Source organism: Bos grunniens, chromosome 7 (genome assembly GCF_055505025.1).
Source record: "Bos grunniens cultivar Pamir isolate PY7600 chromosome 7, Bosgru_T2T1.0, whole genome shotgun sequence".
In the NCBI taxonomy this organism is placed as follows: domain Eukaryota; kingdom Metazoa; phylum Chordata; class Mammalia; order Artiodactyla; family Bovidae; genus Bos; species Bos grunniens.
Genome location: NC_141171.1, coordinates 58,196,603 through 58,212,547, shown reverse-complemented (window position 1 = coordinate 58,212,547; position 15,945 = coordinate 58,196,603). Strand labels below are relative to the sequence as shown.

Here is a 15,945-nt window from a genome sequence, read left to right as displayed (position 1 = left end):
CATAATCTTAGTTTTCTGAATGTTGAGTTTTAAGTCAACTTTTTCACTCTTCTCTTTCACTTTCATCAAGAGGCTCTGTAGTTCTTCACTTTCTGCCATAAGGGTGATGTCATCTGCATATCTGAAGTTATTTATATTTGTCCCGGAAGTCTTGATTCCAGCTTGTGCTTCATCTAGCCTGGCATTTCATATGATGTACTCTGCATATAAGTTAAATAAGCAGGGTGACAGTATACAGCCTTGATGTACTGCTTTCCCGATTTGGAACCAGTCTGTTGTTCCATGTCTGGTTCTAACTGTTGCTTCGTGACCTGCATACAGATTTCTCAAGAGGCAGGTCACGTAGTCTGGTATGTCCATCTCTTTCAGAATTTTCCACAGTTTATTGTGATCCACACAGTCAAAGGTTCTGGCATAGTCAATAAAGCAGAAGTAGATATTTTTGGGGAATTTTCTTGCTTTTTTGATGATCCAATGGATGTTGGCAATTTGATCTCTGGTTCCTCTGCCTTTTCTAAATCCACCTTGAACATCTGGAAGTTCATAGTTCACGTACTGTTGGGATTTTAAATATTGGGTTGGCCAAAAAGTTCATTTGGGTTTTTCTATTAGATCTCACAGAAAAACTCAAGGAAACACAATGATGTCACTAGCACAAACTCAGATGTAACCTTTTCAGCCAACTCAATAGTTGCATTTATTTTCAAATAAAATGATACTCAGTATCCCTAATACAGACTTGAGGAATCAGGAAGAATGGATTTACCAGAGTTAAAATCAGGAACTCTAAACAGATAGCCTGGATTTGAATCCCAGTGGCACCACAATCTATATTAAGTTATATAAGCTTTTTTGACTGAACTTTACTTTTCTCCTCAGTAAAATGAGGGGGGGGGGTGGGGCAGGTAAGTAGTTTTCTCCTTTATAGACTTGTCATGAGCAGTAAATCAACCATGTACAGCACAGAACCTGACACCAAGTAATTACTAAGTAAATGTTAGCCATTATGCTAATGAGAGAGCACAGATTATACAAAAATAAAAATAACCTGTCATCCCACCATCCAGATAATTATTTCTTTAATATTTAATATTTGGTAAATTTGATACATTTTTCTCAACATGAATTTAAAATGTTCATCAGTCTCATGTGTTTACTAAAAGGATTACTTACGCATGGGTGCAAACACAAGCCTTATCTTTGGGAAGAGCAATAAAGGTCTATAGAAGATTCTGGACTCAGTTTCTACCTACATGATGCCATCACAGTGGGAAGGCAATTGTAGATAGCCAATTGCCTCCATATTATCAACAAACATGAGCAATTCGTTAATGCTCATTGTGCTGTGCTGTGCTTAGTCACTCAGTGGTGGCCGACTCTTCAGCACCCCATGGATTGTAGCCTGCCAGGCTCCTCTGTCCATGGGGATTCTCCAGACAAGAAAACTGGAGTGGGTTACCATGCCTTCCTCCAGCAGATCTTTCCAGCCCAGGGATCAAACCCAGGTCTCCCGCACTGCAGGTGGATTCTTTACCATCTGAGCCACCAGGGAAGCTGTAATACTTATTACTCCTAATCAAAGTATTACTTGTCCATATTACGTCTGTAAGCTGGAGAAGGCAATGGCACCCCACTCCAGTACTCTTGCCCGGCAAATCCCATGGACAGAGGAGCCTGGTGGGCTGCAGTCCATGGGGTCACTAGGAGTCAGACACAACTGAGCGACTTCCCTTTCACATACCACTTTCATGCATTGGAGAAGGAAATGGCAACCCACTCCAGTGTTCTTGCCTGGAGAATCCCAGGGACGGGGGAGCCTGGTGGGCTGTCGTCTATGGGGTCGCACAGAGTCGGACACGACTGACGTGACTTAGCAGTAGCATGTCTGTGAGCAAATAGGTAACTGTGATTTGAACACTTTGATTCATACCATACTGTAGTATGAAGGGAGGTTGACCGTCACGTCTTATCTCCACACTGTATAGATGGGGGAGCCAGGGTGCAGAAAGAAAACAAAACATAAACAAAGCTACAAGTTTCCTTCTCCACGTTACCCCTGAATGTGTCCACCACTCAGGTTCCCCTGTCACACTGTGGGTTAGATTAGCCCTCTAATCTCCTTTCCAGCTAAAAAATGCCATGAATCTGTGGTCCCTGACATCTGGCCACCAAACATCTGTGAGATAAATGTTTCTGACTCCTCTGTGAGCCAGTTGTTTTCTTTCACCTAGACACTGGAATACTGGCTCCTTGCCTCACAAAGGTGCATAAAGATGGGAAGAAGGAGGGCAGCAGCCCCTCCAAGGGTCTCTGTGGGGTCTTTGGGGTGACAGTCAGATTAATCACATCAGAAGTTTGGCTCAGCACTCTGGATTTAGCTTCTGATGAAGCCCAGGTCCCTCAGCCTCCTCTGAACCTTCCACATAAAACACTGACATGTCCCAACTTCATCTGGACAGAGTGGCCTTCCAGTGGGAAAACAGCTGACTAGAAGTGACTTTCCAGAAACCTAACAAAGGCATTAAGACAGGGGCCATGTCTATTTTGTCTACCTGAAACCGTACTTATCAGAAATGTGATAAATTTTAAGTTGATTAGAAATTGTATCCGGCACCAAGCAACAACAGTTTCCCAGATACTAGGCTCTTGGCCTGTCAAGTACTTTCTAAGATTTGACTTTTTAGTAGACGCAGCTTGCCACAGCAGTAAAGAACACAGGCTTCAGAAATGCATGAGAATGTTTGCATCCCAGTTACTTAGCTCGGAGTACGCATTTAATCTATCTGTGCCTCTGTTTCCTCATCTACGATATAGAGACAAAGAAGCTACTTCAAGGGACCTTGTGAAGATGAAACCAGATAATACATATAAAGTATTCATAATACTGCATGGAATATAGTCAGCATCAATAAATGCTTGCTCTCTCATTATTAAGGCTAATTTAATCATTATACCTGGAGAAAGGCATGGCAACCCACTCCAGTATTCTTGCCTGGAGAATCCCATGGACAAAGGGGCCTGATGGGTCCATAGGGTCACAAAGAGTCGGAATGACTGAAGCAACTTAGCACGCATGCATGCACACAATCATTATACCAACTCTGTGAAGGAGGTATTTCTAATACCCAGATTTTGGCTGAAGAAACTGAGATTCAAAGAGTTTAAGTGAGGCAGTGATTCCTCTAGAACTTGTTAGTGACCAGAAGACCTATGATTTAAACCTAGAAGAGAACAACTCAAGTGAATTAATAATGCTCATGTGTGGTGGTTCAGACAGTAGGCACTGGAGTCAGGAGGCTGAGTCTGAATCTTGGCTTCATCATTTTCAGTTATGTGTCCTTGAGCACTTACTAAGAATAATACATCCTGTATCCCAGAGGCGTTGCCAGACTTAAATGAGATAATGCTTATTATTTGTTAGCTCAGGGACCTGCACTCAGCAGGAGCCCCATAGATGGTCTTCATTTTTTTTGTTATGATCAGCAGTGGCCCTAGTTAACTCCACTTCCTCCAAAAGCCCACCCACACTTTAGAGTCCTCTAAGACTGTCTTCCTGACTTCCCTGAAAACATACTTGCTTTTGTAGTCTCGGTCCTGTGTCATCCTTCCTTCAAAATATCTCAGCTACAGTCTGAAATTTCTTGATCTCTCCCACCCCATTGCCGCAATCCCAGTTTGGGTACCATCTTTCCTTCTCTGGATACTGAAGCACCCTCCTCGGTTTTCTCCATCCTCCTTGTCTTGACCACCTCCAACCTGTTCTTCACCCTGTACCTGCAGTAGTGTTGAACATTTCTTGTGTTCACGCACGTCACTTGACTCCCTAAGTCCTTCAGTGGGCTCCACTGTTCTCAGAATACTTCCAGCCTCACTCATTGTTTTTCCTCATGTCCTGCATGCTCCATATCCCCTCACCTCCAGCATGCCACGCATGCTATCCTCTTTGCCAAAAATGTTGTTCACCTTCTTTTTCCCTGGTGCACCCCTAAGTATCATTCAGATCTCCCCCTGATTTTACTTTTCCCAGTAAGCCTTTCCTAACCCTGAACTCTCAGCTTGATGGCCCTTCTAGGAGGTCCTGAATATGTGTGTGTGCTCAGTCACTCAGTCGTGTCAGACTCTTTGAGACTCCATGGACTGTAGCCCACCAGGCTCCTCTGTCCATAGGATTCTCCAGGCCAGAATATTGGAATGGGTTACCATTTCCTCCTCCAGGGATTCTTCCCGGCTCAGGGATGGAACTCACATCTCCTGTGTCTCCTACATTGGCAGGCAGATTCTTTCCCACTGAGCCAGTGGGGAAGCCTGTTTTATGTCATAGCACTTCCCAAATGCTTTATAATTTTCTTACTCCTTGCATGTCTCCTCTACTAGATCATAACCTCTGTGGAGACACAGCCACGTATACTATGTCTGACTTCACTTTCACTTTTCACTTTCATGCACTGGAGAAGGAAATGGTGACCCACTCCAGTATTTTTGCCTGGAGAATCCCAGGGATGGGGGAGCCTGGTAGGCTGCCGTCTATGGGGTCACACAGAGTCGGACACGACTGAAGTGACTTAGCAGCAGCAGCATACTATATCCACTACCTGTACAAGTTATATAAACAGCCCCAATGCCCAGCACAGGGCCTGGCACACAGTGGTACTGAACAAATATTATTGAATAAATGCATGCATGAAATTGGCAAAGTCCAATAAGACAGAGGAGGCTAAGAAAATTTATCCTAAAAAAAAAAAAAAAGAAAAGAAAATTCATCCTAGTAGCAAGAGTGAGGTTTCTTATTATTAGTTCAATGCCCTGTCAGTCAAATTGGTGGATGGGATTCCTTCAAACTTGAATAATTCATCGCAGAATAGAGATTCCATTTTTCAATGTGCCAGTATCAGTGGCTACCTAAAGACCCATATTAGACCAAATGGCATCAACCATATATTTTGAAACAGTGAAAAAAATTCATGAGTATTTGTTTAATAGGATTTATACACCAGATCTGTGTGAAAATGAGGTGAAGACTGAGACATGAAGAAGTACAGTTAGAGCTCAGTTCTCCTTATTTCTAATCAATGCATTACTTATCCACATTATGCTGCCCGATGTACAATTAAGGAGACCATTACCCCAGACCTGGTCTCTGAAACCATATTGCTGTAAAGCAGTGATTCTCATTGTGGGGGTGGGTTTGGGAGAGGGGGTTGCCCTTCATGGGGATATTCAGCAGTATCTGAAAATAATTTTTTTTTAATTGTCACAATCAAAAAGGTGGGGAAGGCTCGATACTGGCATCTAGTAGATAACGGGTGCTACTAAACCTACAATGCACAGCATAGACCTCCTCCCCCATCCTTCAGGCCCTGCACCCCCAACTTCTCTGCCTCCACCAACAAAGAATTATCCAGCCCCAAATGACAATAGTGCTGAAGCTGAGGAGCCCTGCTGGAAAGCAAAGCTTCTAAGCAGAAACAGAGAGGAACAGAAAAGTGTAAATCTCCACAGATGCAGACAGACTTGTGGGTGAACAGCCCATTTAAAGGCATGAAGTTTGCATTAAAATATAAAATACTCTGCAGGCCAAACAGAGCTCCTCGAAGGCTGCATGTGCAGTGAGGACTCTCTGGGGAAGTCTTGGCTGAATGAACAAGTCTTGGTCCGTGCCTCAAGAGCAACAAGTGGAACATTTTCTCCCCAGTTACCTCCTGAAAGATTTACTATTATGGCCTCTCAGAGTCAAGGAAAACTTGAATTAAAAGTGTTTCCCAGAGAAAGCATTAAGCCTGATCACTCAAATGCCTTTTCTTGCAAAGGGTGGCCTAAAGGTCAGAAAACTGTCTCACCACCAGGTTCATGTTGCCTTAAAATCCTCTAATGTTCTCATCTGACCAAAGGGAAGTAGGGCTGCTGAGTACTGGGGCGTGCGGCCAGAATGGACACTGTTGTCAGAGAAATCCTTATGAAATATGTTGTTGTTATCTTAGCATATTATTGCTTTTCCTACTGTTCATGGTTTAATTAAAGCCCAGAACTGCACAGGAGAAAAGCAGATAAGGCAATTCCTTTTGAGGAACTGGAAACGCATCCTGGATTTACATTGGAATGCTTTCTTTTTACAAAGGCTTTAAGACATTACACAGACTGAATAACTGGGTTGTTCTTTATCCAGCTTGGATAAAGGAGGTTGAAGTCCACTGTTTCCGAATGCAAGCCAGTGAGTTCATAGACCCAGCTTAGAAGCTGGAATCTTTATAAATTTAAAGCACATTTTATAATTCCATTGATTTACAGTAAATAGAGGAAAGAGTAAATTTGAGTTATGAATATATATTAAATTTTTTACTGTGATATTATTTTCATGTTCATAAAGTAGCATTAAGAAATGTCTTACAATAGAATGACTAATAGACAGAAGCACTCATTATTCCTCTGTAATTCCTGAGGTTCCTTGTCTTCAAACTATTGCTCTAATTATTGCTGCCTATCAGAATGTTCTTACCACTCACATCTCCACAGATTCAGCTTCTCCCCTTCCTTTAAAGGCTATCTCAAATGCCACTACCTCCAGGAAGTCTTCTTGGAATCTGACTCCATGTCCCAATTAGGTATGAGAGTTCCCTGTTGCTGCTGCTGCTGCGTCTCTTCAGTTGTGTCCGACTCTTTTGCACTTTACCTGTTACTGTATTGTGGCCTTTCTGTAATTTTTAATATATTTGTATTTTTCATATCTTTATGCTCTGTTTCTTATTCACCGCTCCCCCCCCACCCCACTTTGCCTGCCAGTGCAGGAGACATAGAGACTTGGGTTCAATCCCTGGATCAGGAAGACTCCCTGGAGGAGGAAATGGCTACCCACTCTAGTATTCTTGCCTGGAAAATCCCACAGACAGCCTGGCAGGCACAGTCCATGGGGTCGCAGAGTCTAACATGACTCATGCAGCTTAGCACGCACACACTTCTACAGTCTTTGGCACTGTGTCTTAGAAATAGTAAACCTTCGGTGCATATTGGCTCTCTGGGGTCAGTGATAGGTAGATGCACAGATTTGGTTAGATGCCCCGACATGATCATGCTAGTCATTAGCGAACCCTTTCTTTCAAATAGGTCAGAAGTAAACTTGAATGCTGCTGCTGCTGCTAAGTCACTTTAGTCATGTCCGACTCCATGGGACCCCATAGATAGCAGCCCACCGGGCTCCACCATCCCTGGGATTCTCCAGGCAAGAACACTGAAGTGGGTTGCCATTTCCTTCTCCAGTGCATGAAAGTGAAAAGTGAAAGTGAAGTCGCTCAGTCATGTCCGACTCTTCATGACCCCGTGGACTGCAGCCCACCAGGCTCCTCTGTCCATGGGATTTTCCAGGCAAGAGTACTGGAGTGGAGTGCCATTGCCTTCTCCGAGTAAACTTGACTAGCCCTGATCAAATGTTCACAAGTTCCAAATAAGTAGACACAGAAGTTTAGTCTGATTCTAGGTGTTCTGTCCTACATCAGACCACACAGGAGAGAAATGTCAAGATCATAGAGTCCAGGTAGCAGCATGGCACCAACACAGCATGGGGGTAGGAGTGAAAAGTCCGCACTGGAATCTTAACTCTTCTACCTGCTTGTACTTGGCAAATTACTTAGCATCTCTGTGCAAATTTCCTCATGTGTAAACAGATAAAAACATTTACTTTATTGTAATTTTTAAGATTAAATGAGATCTTCTAGGTATAGCGGTTAGCAGAGTGGCTGAACCTAGTAAGAACTCAGATTTGGTTGTTTTGTAATTACGATTCTTATCCTCATCTATTAAAATCGTCATGTTTCTATGGTTTATAATTTATATATGGGCTTCCCTGGTGGCTTAGTGGTAGAGAATCCTCCTGCAATGCAGGAGATGTGGGTTGGATCCCTGGGTTAGGAAGATCCCCTAGAGGAGGAGATGACAGTCATGGCAATCCTCTCCAGTATTCTCGCCTGGGAAATTCCATGGACAGAGGAGCCTGGAGTGCTACAGTCCATGAGATCACAAAAGAATTGGACACAACTGAGTGGCTGAACACACATGCATATGTGCATATATATATTTATATATATATAGAGAGAGAGAGAGCATGTGAGAGAGAGCGCAAATCTTTATATATCTTTATTTCATGCACCTATCCATCAATGACCCCCAAACAATGCCAAGGACTATGGTGGTGGGGGGGTGGGAGCGATGGATAAGGCACAGAGTGCAAAGCTGAGTAGGGAGGTAAGAAATAAACAAGCTGGCTACTTGCTCCAATGTCTCTTGATAAATTGGGAGAAGTTACTTATCTATTTTTGTAGGTACTGTAAGAATTAAAATAAAAAATTTAGTGGGAAATGCACTTGGTTTTATTATGCTTTTCATTTGACAGTCTTTTCAATGAGAGCCAAAATCTTCTGTTCTAAGTGACTACATTTTGTCTCTTTCTTTGCTGCATGCTAGCAGCTGCTCTAAATTGAGCCCGTCCTCCATCTCCGGAATCCTCTTTAGTCTTATCTGTGGTTGCCCACCTCTCACTTGCTTTAGTCATTTGCCAAGACAGCTGGCTCAGCAAACGATCCAGACTGCCAATCAGAAAAGCGGATCAGGTCTCCACTGACTTCTCAGCTAGGTCTGGGGGGATGCCACAATGATGGAGAGAGTGCACCCTGTGTCCCCACCAAACTTAGAGTAATGCAGTGAGTCAAACACTATATAATTTATTACTTTATTTTTTGGAGCATATATTGTATTTTTATCTATTTTTTTCAATTGTCATATAGTTGATTTTGTTTCTTTAATCAAAAACTTCAACCATTAAATTAAAGAACAAATTGCTCTGAAGGTAAATTGGAGGCTTCAGAGGGGAAGAGAGGACCGAAACCCTTCTTGGCCAGCACCTTATCTTTCAGTCTCAGCTGAAAATGTCACCTCCTCAGAGAAGCCTTCCATGACCATTCAAGCAATCAGCCACTCTACTGCATCCCCCAATTTATTTTACACAGTCTATGTTTTAAAAAATGAAGTATAATTGACAAATAACATTAGTTGTAGGTGTATGTATTAATAGTTCTGTTCAGTTCAGTTTAGTCGCTCAGGTGTGTCCAGCTCTTTGCAACCACATGAACTGCAGCACATCAGGCCTCCCTGTCCGTCACCAACTCCCAGAGTCTGCTCAAACTCATGTTCATTGAATTGGTGATGCCATTCCACCATCTCATCCTCTGTTGTCCCCTTCTCCTCCCGTCCTCAATCTTTTCCAACATCAGGGACTTTTCAAATGAGTCAGCTCTTCGCAACAGGTGGCCAAAGTATTGGAGTCTCAGTTTCAACATCAGTCCTTCCAATGAATATTCAGGACTGATTTCCTTTAGGATGGACTGGTTAGATCTCCTTGCAGTTCAAGAGACTCTCACGAGTCTTCTCCAACACAACAGTTCAAAAGCATCAATTCTTTGGCGCTCAGCTTTCTTTATAGTCCAACTCTCACATATGTACATGACTTCTGGAAAAACCATAGCTTTGACCAGATGGACCTTTGTTAGCAAAGTAATGTCTCTGCTTTTTAATATGCTGTCTAGGTTGGCATAACTTTCCTTCCAAGGAGTAAGCGTCTTTTAATTTCATGGCTGCAATCACCATCTGCAGTGATTTTGGAGCCCCCAAAATAAAGTCAGCCACTGTTTCCACTGTTTCCCCATCTATTTGCCATGAAGTGATGGAACCAGATGCCATAATCTTAGTTTTCTGAATGTTGAGCTTTAAGCCAACTTTTTCAGTCTCCTCTTTCACTTTCATCAAGAGGCTTTTTAGTTCCTCTTCACTTTCTTCCATAAGGGTGGTGTCATCTGCATATCTGAGGTTATTGATATTTCTCCTAGCAATCTTGACTCCAGCTTGTGCTTCCTCCAGCCCAGTGTTTCTCCTGATGTTTTCTGCATATAAGTTAAATAAGCAGGGTGACAATATACAGCCTTGACGGACTCCTTTTCCTATTTGGAACCAGTCTGTTGTTCCATGTCCAGTTCTAACCTTTGGTTCCTGACCTGCATACAGATTTCTCAAGAGGCAGGTCAGGTGGTCTAGTATTCCCATCTCTTTCAGAATTTTCCACAGTTTATTGTGATTCACACAGTCAAAGGCTTTGGCATAGTAAATAAAGCAGAAATAGATGTTTTTCTGGAACTCTCTTGCTTTTTTGATGATCCAACGGATGTTGGCAATTCGATCTCTGATTCCTCTGCCTTTTCTAAAACCAGCTTGAACATCTGAAGTTCATGGTTCACCTATTGTTGAAGCCTGGCTTGGAGAATTTTGAGCATTACTTTACTAGTGTGTGAGATGAGTGCAATTGTGCGGTAGTTTGAGCATTCTTTGGCATTGCCTTTCTTTGGGATTGGAATGAAAACTGACCTTTTCCAGTGCTGTGGCCACTGCTGAGTTTTCCAAATTTGCTGGCATATTGAGTGCAGCACTTTCACGGCATCGTCTTTCAGGATTTGAAATAGCTCAACTGGAATTCCATCACCTCCACTAGCTTTGTTTGTAGTGATGCTTTCTAAGGCCCACTTGACTTCCCATTCCAGGATGTCTGGCTCTAGGTGAGTGATCACACCATCGTGATTATCTGAGTCGTGAGAATTTTTTGGGTATATTTCTTCTGTGTATTCTTGCCACCTCTTCTTAATATCTTCTGCTTCTGTTAGATCCATACCATTTCTGTCCTTTATTGAGCCCATCTTTGCATGAAATGTTCCCTTGGTATTTCTAATTGTCTTGAAGAGATCTCTAGTCTTTCCTGTTCCATTGTTTTCCTCTCTTGCTTTGTGCTCACTGAGGAAGGCTTTCTTATCTCTCCTTGCTATTCTTCGGAACTCTGCTCTCTTAGTTACTTTCAAATATGCAATAGTTTTATTATCTATAGTCACCATACTTTGGTTCTTTATGACTTACTTATTTTTTAACTAGAATTCTGTGCTTTTGATCTCTTTCAACTCATTTTGCCTCGCCCTGCCTCTGGGGGTGGGGATTTTTTGCTGGTGTTTTTTAGATTCTATGTATAAGAAGTGAGACCATGGTCCTTATCTTTTTCTGTCTGACTTAGTTCACTTAGCGTAATGCTGTCAAGTTCCATGCAAGTAGTCACAAATGGTACAATATCCTTCTTTTTAGGGATGAATAATACTCCATTGAGTGTGTGTGTGTGTGTGTGTGTTTACAAAACACATCTTCTTTATCCATTCATCTGCCAGTGGACACTTAGGTTGTCTCGACATCTCGGCTATTGTAAATAGTGCTGCACTGAACATGGGGGTGTGTGTCTTTTTGAGTTAGCAGTTTCATTTTCTTTGGATAAATACCTAGAAGTGGAATTGCTGGATTACTATTCTTCTTTTCACCGTCTGAAATAACCTTGTTGATCTAATGTTTACTTGTTTATTGTCTCTCTCCTTCTTCTAAAATATAAACTCAATGAGCTAAACCTTAATACATTATTCACTGCTGCATCTCCAACATTTAGAGGTGTGCCTAGAATTTAATAGCTGCTAAAAATATTACCTTGTATCAGTGGATGAATGAACTAACCAAAAAGAGGTTCCTCTTCCTTGCAGATCAGAATGTACCAGGTTATAAAATTCAGGCACTGACTGGAGAGAGTGGGGAGGATGATGGCAGTTATGTCAGAATTCCCCGTGTTTGGTTCAACTCAATTCAGTCCTGCACATATTTCTTGAATTCCTATTATGGGCCAGTCAGTGAACTTCATAGTTAGGATTCAGCAAAGAAAAGTCAAAGTCCTACCCTCCTCTCACTTAGAGCCTGGCAAGGGAGATAGACACTTCATAGCAATTATAGAAGTAGTTGAATAGCTTTTACTTTGGACCAGGTAGAATTCTAAGCACTTTCATGAGTTACCTCATTTTATCCTCACCATAGCTCTTTATGTTAGGAGCAATGATGATACTCAAAGAAGAAAGCAGGTATTTTTATCTGTCTACTGACTTCTTAGCACCATGTACAATGCCTGGCATATATAGATGCTGGACAAATAGGATCAGTAATACATGCATGTTTTTAAAGGGGAGGCTGGTATTTGAGAGCCAGTAGCAGATGGATTTGACCCTGAGGCATTAAGAAACCTCTCTCTAATGTGATATTTAAAGACTTGATGAATGAATAGGAATTTGCTCTGCTTTGACTTGAGAGTAAAAACCTGGGCAAACTTAGCCTGACTGATCTTAAATAAGCTAATTTCCTCTCTTACCTAGCCCCACCCAGAATTTAATTTTCTTAGCAAAATCAAAGACCATGATAAAGCAACTTTCCCAAAGGAGGTTGTAAAAACATGCTAAAAGAGACTGATCAGGGTAGCTTTCCCATAGGAGTTGGGCTTCAGTGAGAGAAGGCGACAGAACTGGCACTAATGGGAATAGATTGCTTAGAGACCCCCAGCTCCACTGACCCCAAGGCAAAATTTCCAGTTGGGACTTTGCAGGACAAAGTTGCTTGTTGAGCTCCCATGAGTTCAGTTTAAAGAAAGCTTGGAACAGCCTGATCCATAGTACAGCACTCAACAGTCTCCCACTTTTTTTTTTTTTTTTTTTTTCGGCCATTTGATGTCGGAACCTGGCATTTGGAAGTCATCTGGGGCATTTGTTGTCCCTGGGCCAGACTCCAGGCCCTTCTTGCATGGCACCTAAAATGGGTCACCTTTATCTTTCCCTCCTTCTAGGCTTCTCATTTCCCTTTCTCTCTGCTCATGGGCCCTCCCTTCAGGCACCTCTCCCACTGCCTTGGAGCCCCCCTTCACCATAGAAAGATTCCATCCTCTCCTGGCAGCTGTGCTCTGATCTGTGATGACATGAGGCACATCAGAGTCTAGTTGAACTTATGGAATAAATGACTGCTAACTCTTTATTTTCTGGGTTTCCAGTAAGATCATTTCCTTTTAATGGGAACCTTTCATAAATAATACCTAATGCAAATTATGGATCTCTTTATGGGCAAATACCATATTATCATCATTCCTCATACTAGGTTGCTGACCACACTTGGACAAAATATCAGAGATGGAAGCCAGTCTGTCCTTTGCCAGTGGACTAGACACTCAGAATGTAAAGATCAACATGGTAGGTTGACCAAAACTGCCTGGCACTGGGTGGCCTTGGATGACCCTGGATAAACCTGTGTGGCTCTAAGTGACTCTGGGTGGCACTGGGTGACCTTGAGTGATGTGAGGTGACCCTGGGAGATTCTGGATGAACTTGAGTGGCCTGGGTGATCCTGAATGACCTTGAAAAAAAGCATGGATCTTTAACGTTGACCTTTGGGGCTCCATAATCCCAAATAAACTTTTCAGAACCTCTACCTGCTGTCACCTCTATAATGCTGTATATGATAGTTTATTAGTTCTTTTTTCTGGAAAACATACTCCATTAGAGCAAGGATGATGTCTTATATCCTGTATCCCCATCACTCAGTCTGATGACTGATATAAAGTCGAGTAGAACTAATTGTTGGGCAAAAGTGATATGACAAATAATTTATGAGAATGATGTTTGAAAAACTTGAGCTGTTACCCTGACCCTTCAAGTCAAAGCATGAAATGAAATACCTTACTCCAGAGGTTCTCAAATTTTAAATAAGAATCACATGGACTGATAAATACTCCTTGCCTATCCTCAGAGAGTCTGAATCAATAGGCTTGAGAGCTACTGTGATCTTCACAAGATCATCAAGTGATTGTGATGCAGAAACACTGGGTCTCCTGGTTTGGCGGGGCATGGGGATCAGGGTCTGTTTGTCTTTGGATAAATTATTATATCCTCTCAGCCTGTTTTTTCTTCCATAAAATGGAGTTGTTCAGAGAATCAAAGGGAGAAAGACACAAAAGCACATTGAATAGTTCGAATAGTGCAGTACAAACCACCCACCTGGGAATCACCTTTCCGAGGAAACTTCAAATCTGGTTTTCCTGTTCCTTGTCCATTCTGCAGATGGGTATGTAGGGTCCCTAGGCCTGGCACTAAATCAGTCATTTTAAACTGGGACTGGAGAAGACATTTATAGCTGAGGTTATGAGGTACTGACTGGTTGCGAGTGCCTTGTGTCCAGTTAATGTTCATTCTTTATTTAGTTCTTTAAGGATAATTATGGGCAGCACCGTCAGTGAGTATTTTTTCACCCAGGAAGTACTTATTGAAGGTCTACCAGTGACTCCGAAGGTATTTACTAAATGCCTACTGTGTATATCTAAGACTGAAATATGCAAAGTTGAAGCATGTCTCTTCATGCATTCCATAATCTCTTTTTTTTTTTTTTCATAATCTCTTTGCTTAAATAATATATTCCAGTTTTATGATGGACTCAAATTCACTTCATTTGTGGAGGGAACTCCACAAAAATTATAAAATATCCTTCAGAAGCTTTCTCCCATATATGTGGATTCATTCACTCATTCATTAGCTTATTCATTCAACTAATACTGATTGGGTACCTACTTCATTCAGACAATGGGTGAGGCAGTAAGAGTACAAAGATGAATTAGACATTGATATCTCCCCTGAGAAATTTACAGTTTCATTGTTTAGATAAGACAGGTAAGTAAATGCCATAAGATACTGTGATTAAGGGCTGATATTACTGTTATAGACAATAGCAATTACACTTATGAAGCACTTACAAAATTCTAGGCACTGTGTTTAACCCTTCTATAAGCCTTCCTACTTAGCCCTCATGCTATCCTGTAACATTCTATTATTATTCTATTACTATCCTTATTAGCTTTGTAATGAGACTTGCTATTGTTGTTTAGTTGCTCAGTCGTGTCTGACTCCTTGTGACTCCATGGACTACGGTACACCAGGCTTCCCTGTCCCTCACTATCTCCCACAGTTTGCTCAAACTCATGTCCATTGAGTCAATGATGCCATCCAACCATCTCATCCTGTGTCACCCCCTTCTCCTCCTGCCCTTAATCTTTCCCAGCATCAGGGTCCATTCCAGTGAGTCAGCTCTTCACATCAGGTGGCCAAAGTACTGGAGCTTCAGCTTCAGCATCAGTCCTTCCAATGAATATTCAGGGTTAATTTCCATCAGGATTGACTGGTTGGATCTCCTTGCCATCTAAGAGACTCTCAAGAGTCTTAGAGACGTTAAGTATGTTGCCCAGGATCACACAGTAAGTCAATATAAAAGACTGGCTTAAGCCCAAGTGGTGTAATGGCAGCACACTCTCTTAACCACACCCACTCTTTCATTACTCTGACAGTGTTTGTGGCCGTAGGAGCTCAGAGAAAGCTGACGAGAGCAGTAAGAACAGCCTTGGCAGTGACAGTTTGGCAAGTGTCTATAATAAACAGGGTGCATCACATGCTTATCATCTCCTTTCATTCAAGAAAGTGGGAGGAAAACCTTGTTGTTCCCATTTTATGGATGCAGAAACTGAGGCTAACAAGTGTTAAAGCTGTGTTTATATCTTCCCAGCCAATAAGTGCATGCACTGGGATTCAAACTCAGGTCAGGTTGGTCCCAAAGCCTCCTTCCATTTGACTCATTACTGATCAGGGATTAGATGTTCTGTATCTATCAGGAAGATGCCTCCGGATTTGCTCATCTGTTGTGGGTTTGAGATTATCTACACAACTAATCCATACCATTTAGGCATTGTCTAAACAGCACCTTATTTGGGATGGCCCAACCTTGCCAGGTCTCTAGGTCTAAGGAAGTGATCGATAACATGATTATCAAAGGGTTAATGTTCCATCCTCAGCAGTAGTTTGTCATCATGCTGCAGTGGTCCAGAAACCAGGGCGAGAGCATGTTGGTGGAAGAGCGAACTTACATCCTGGCCTGCACTGGCTCTATAATTACTTACAGCTCTAAGTCTTTGCTCTTGTGGGCAGACCAGCACATTTCTCCAATGCTAAATTAAATATTTTCATACAGAGGAGAGCC

The 15,945-nt window shown here is 42.1% G+C and overlaps 1 protein-coding gene across 7 annotated transcripts in view; it reads left to right on the top strand.

The window, feature by feature from the left end:
- PPP2R2B (protein phosphatase 2 regulatory subunit Bbeta) overlaps positions 1 to 15,945 on the top strand; it is a 713,296-nt gene that overhangs the window by 222,363 nt on the left and 474,988 nt on the right. The window lies entirely within an intron of this gene.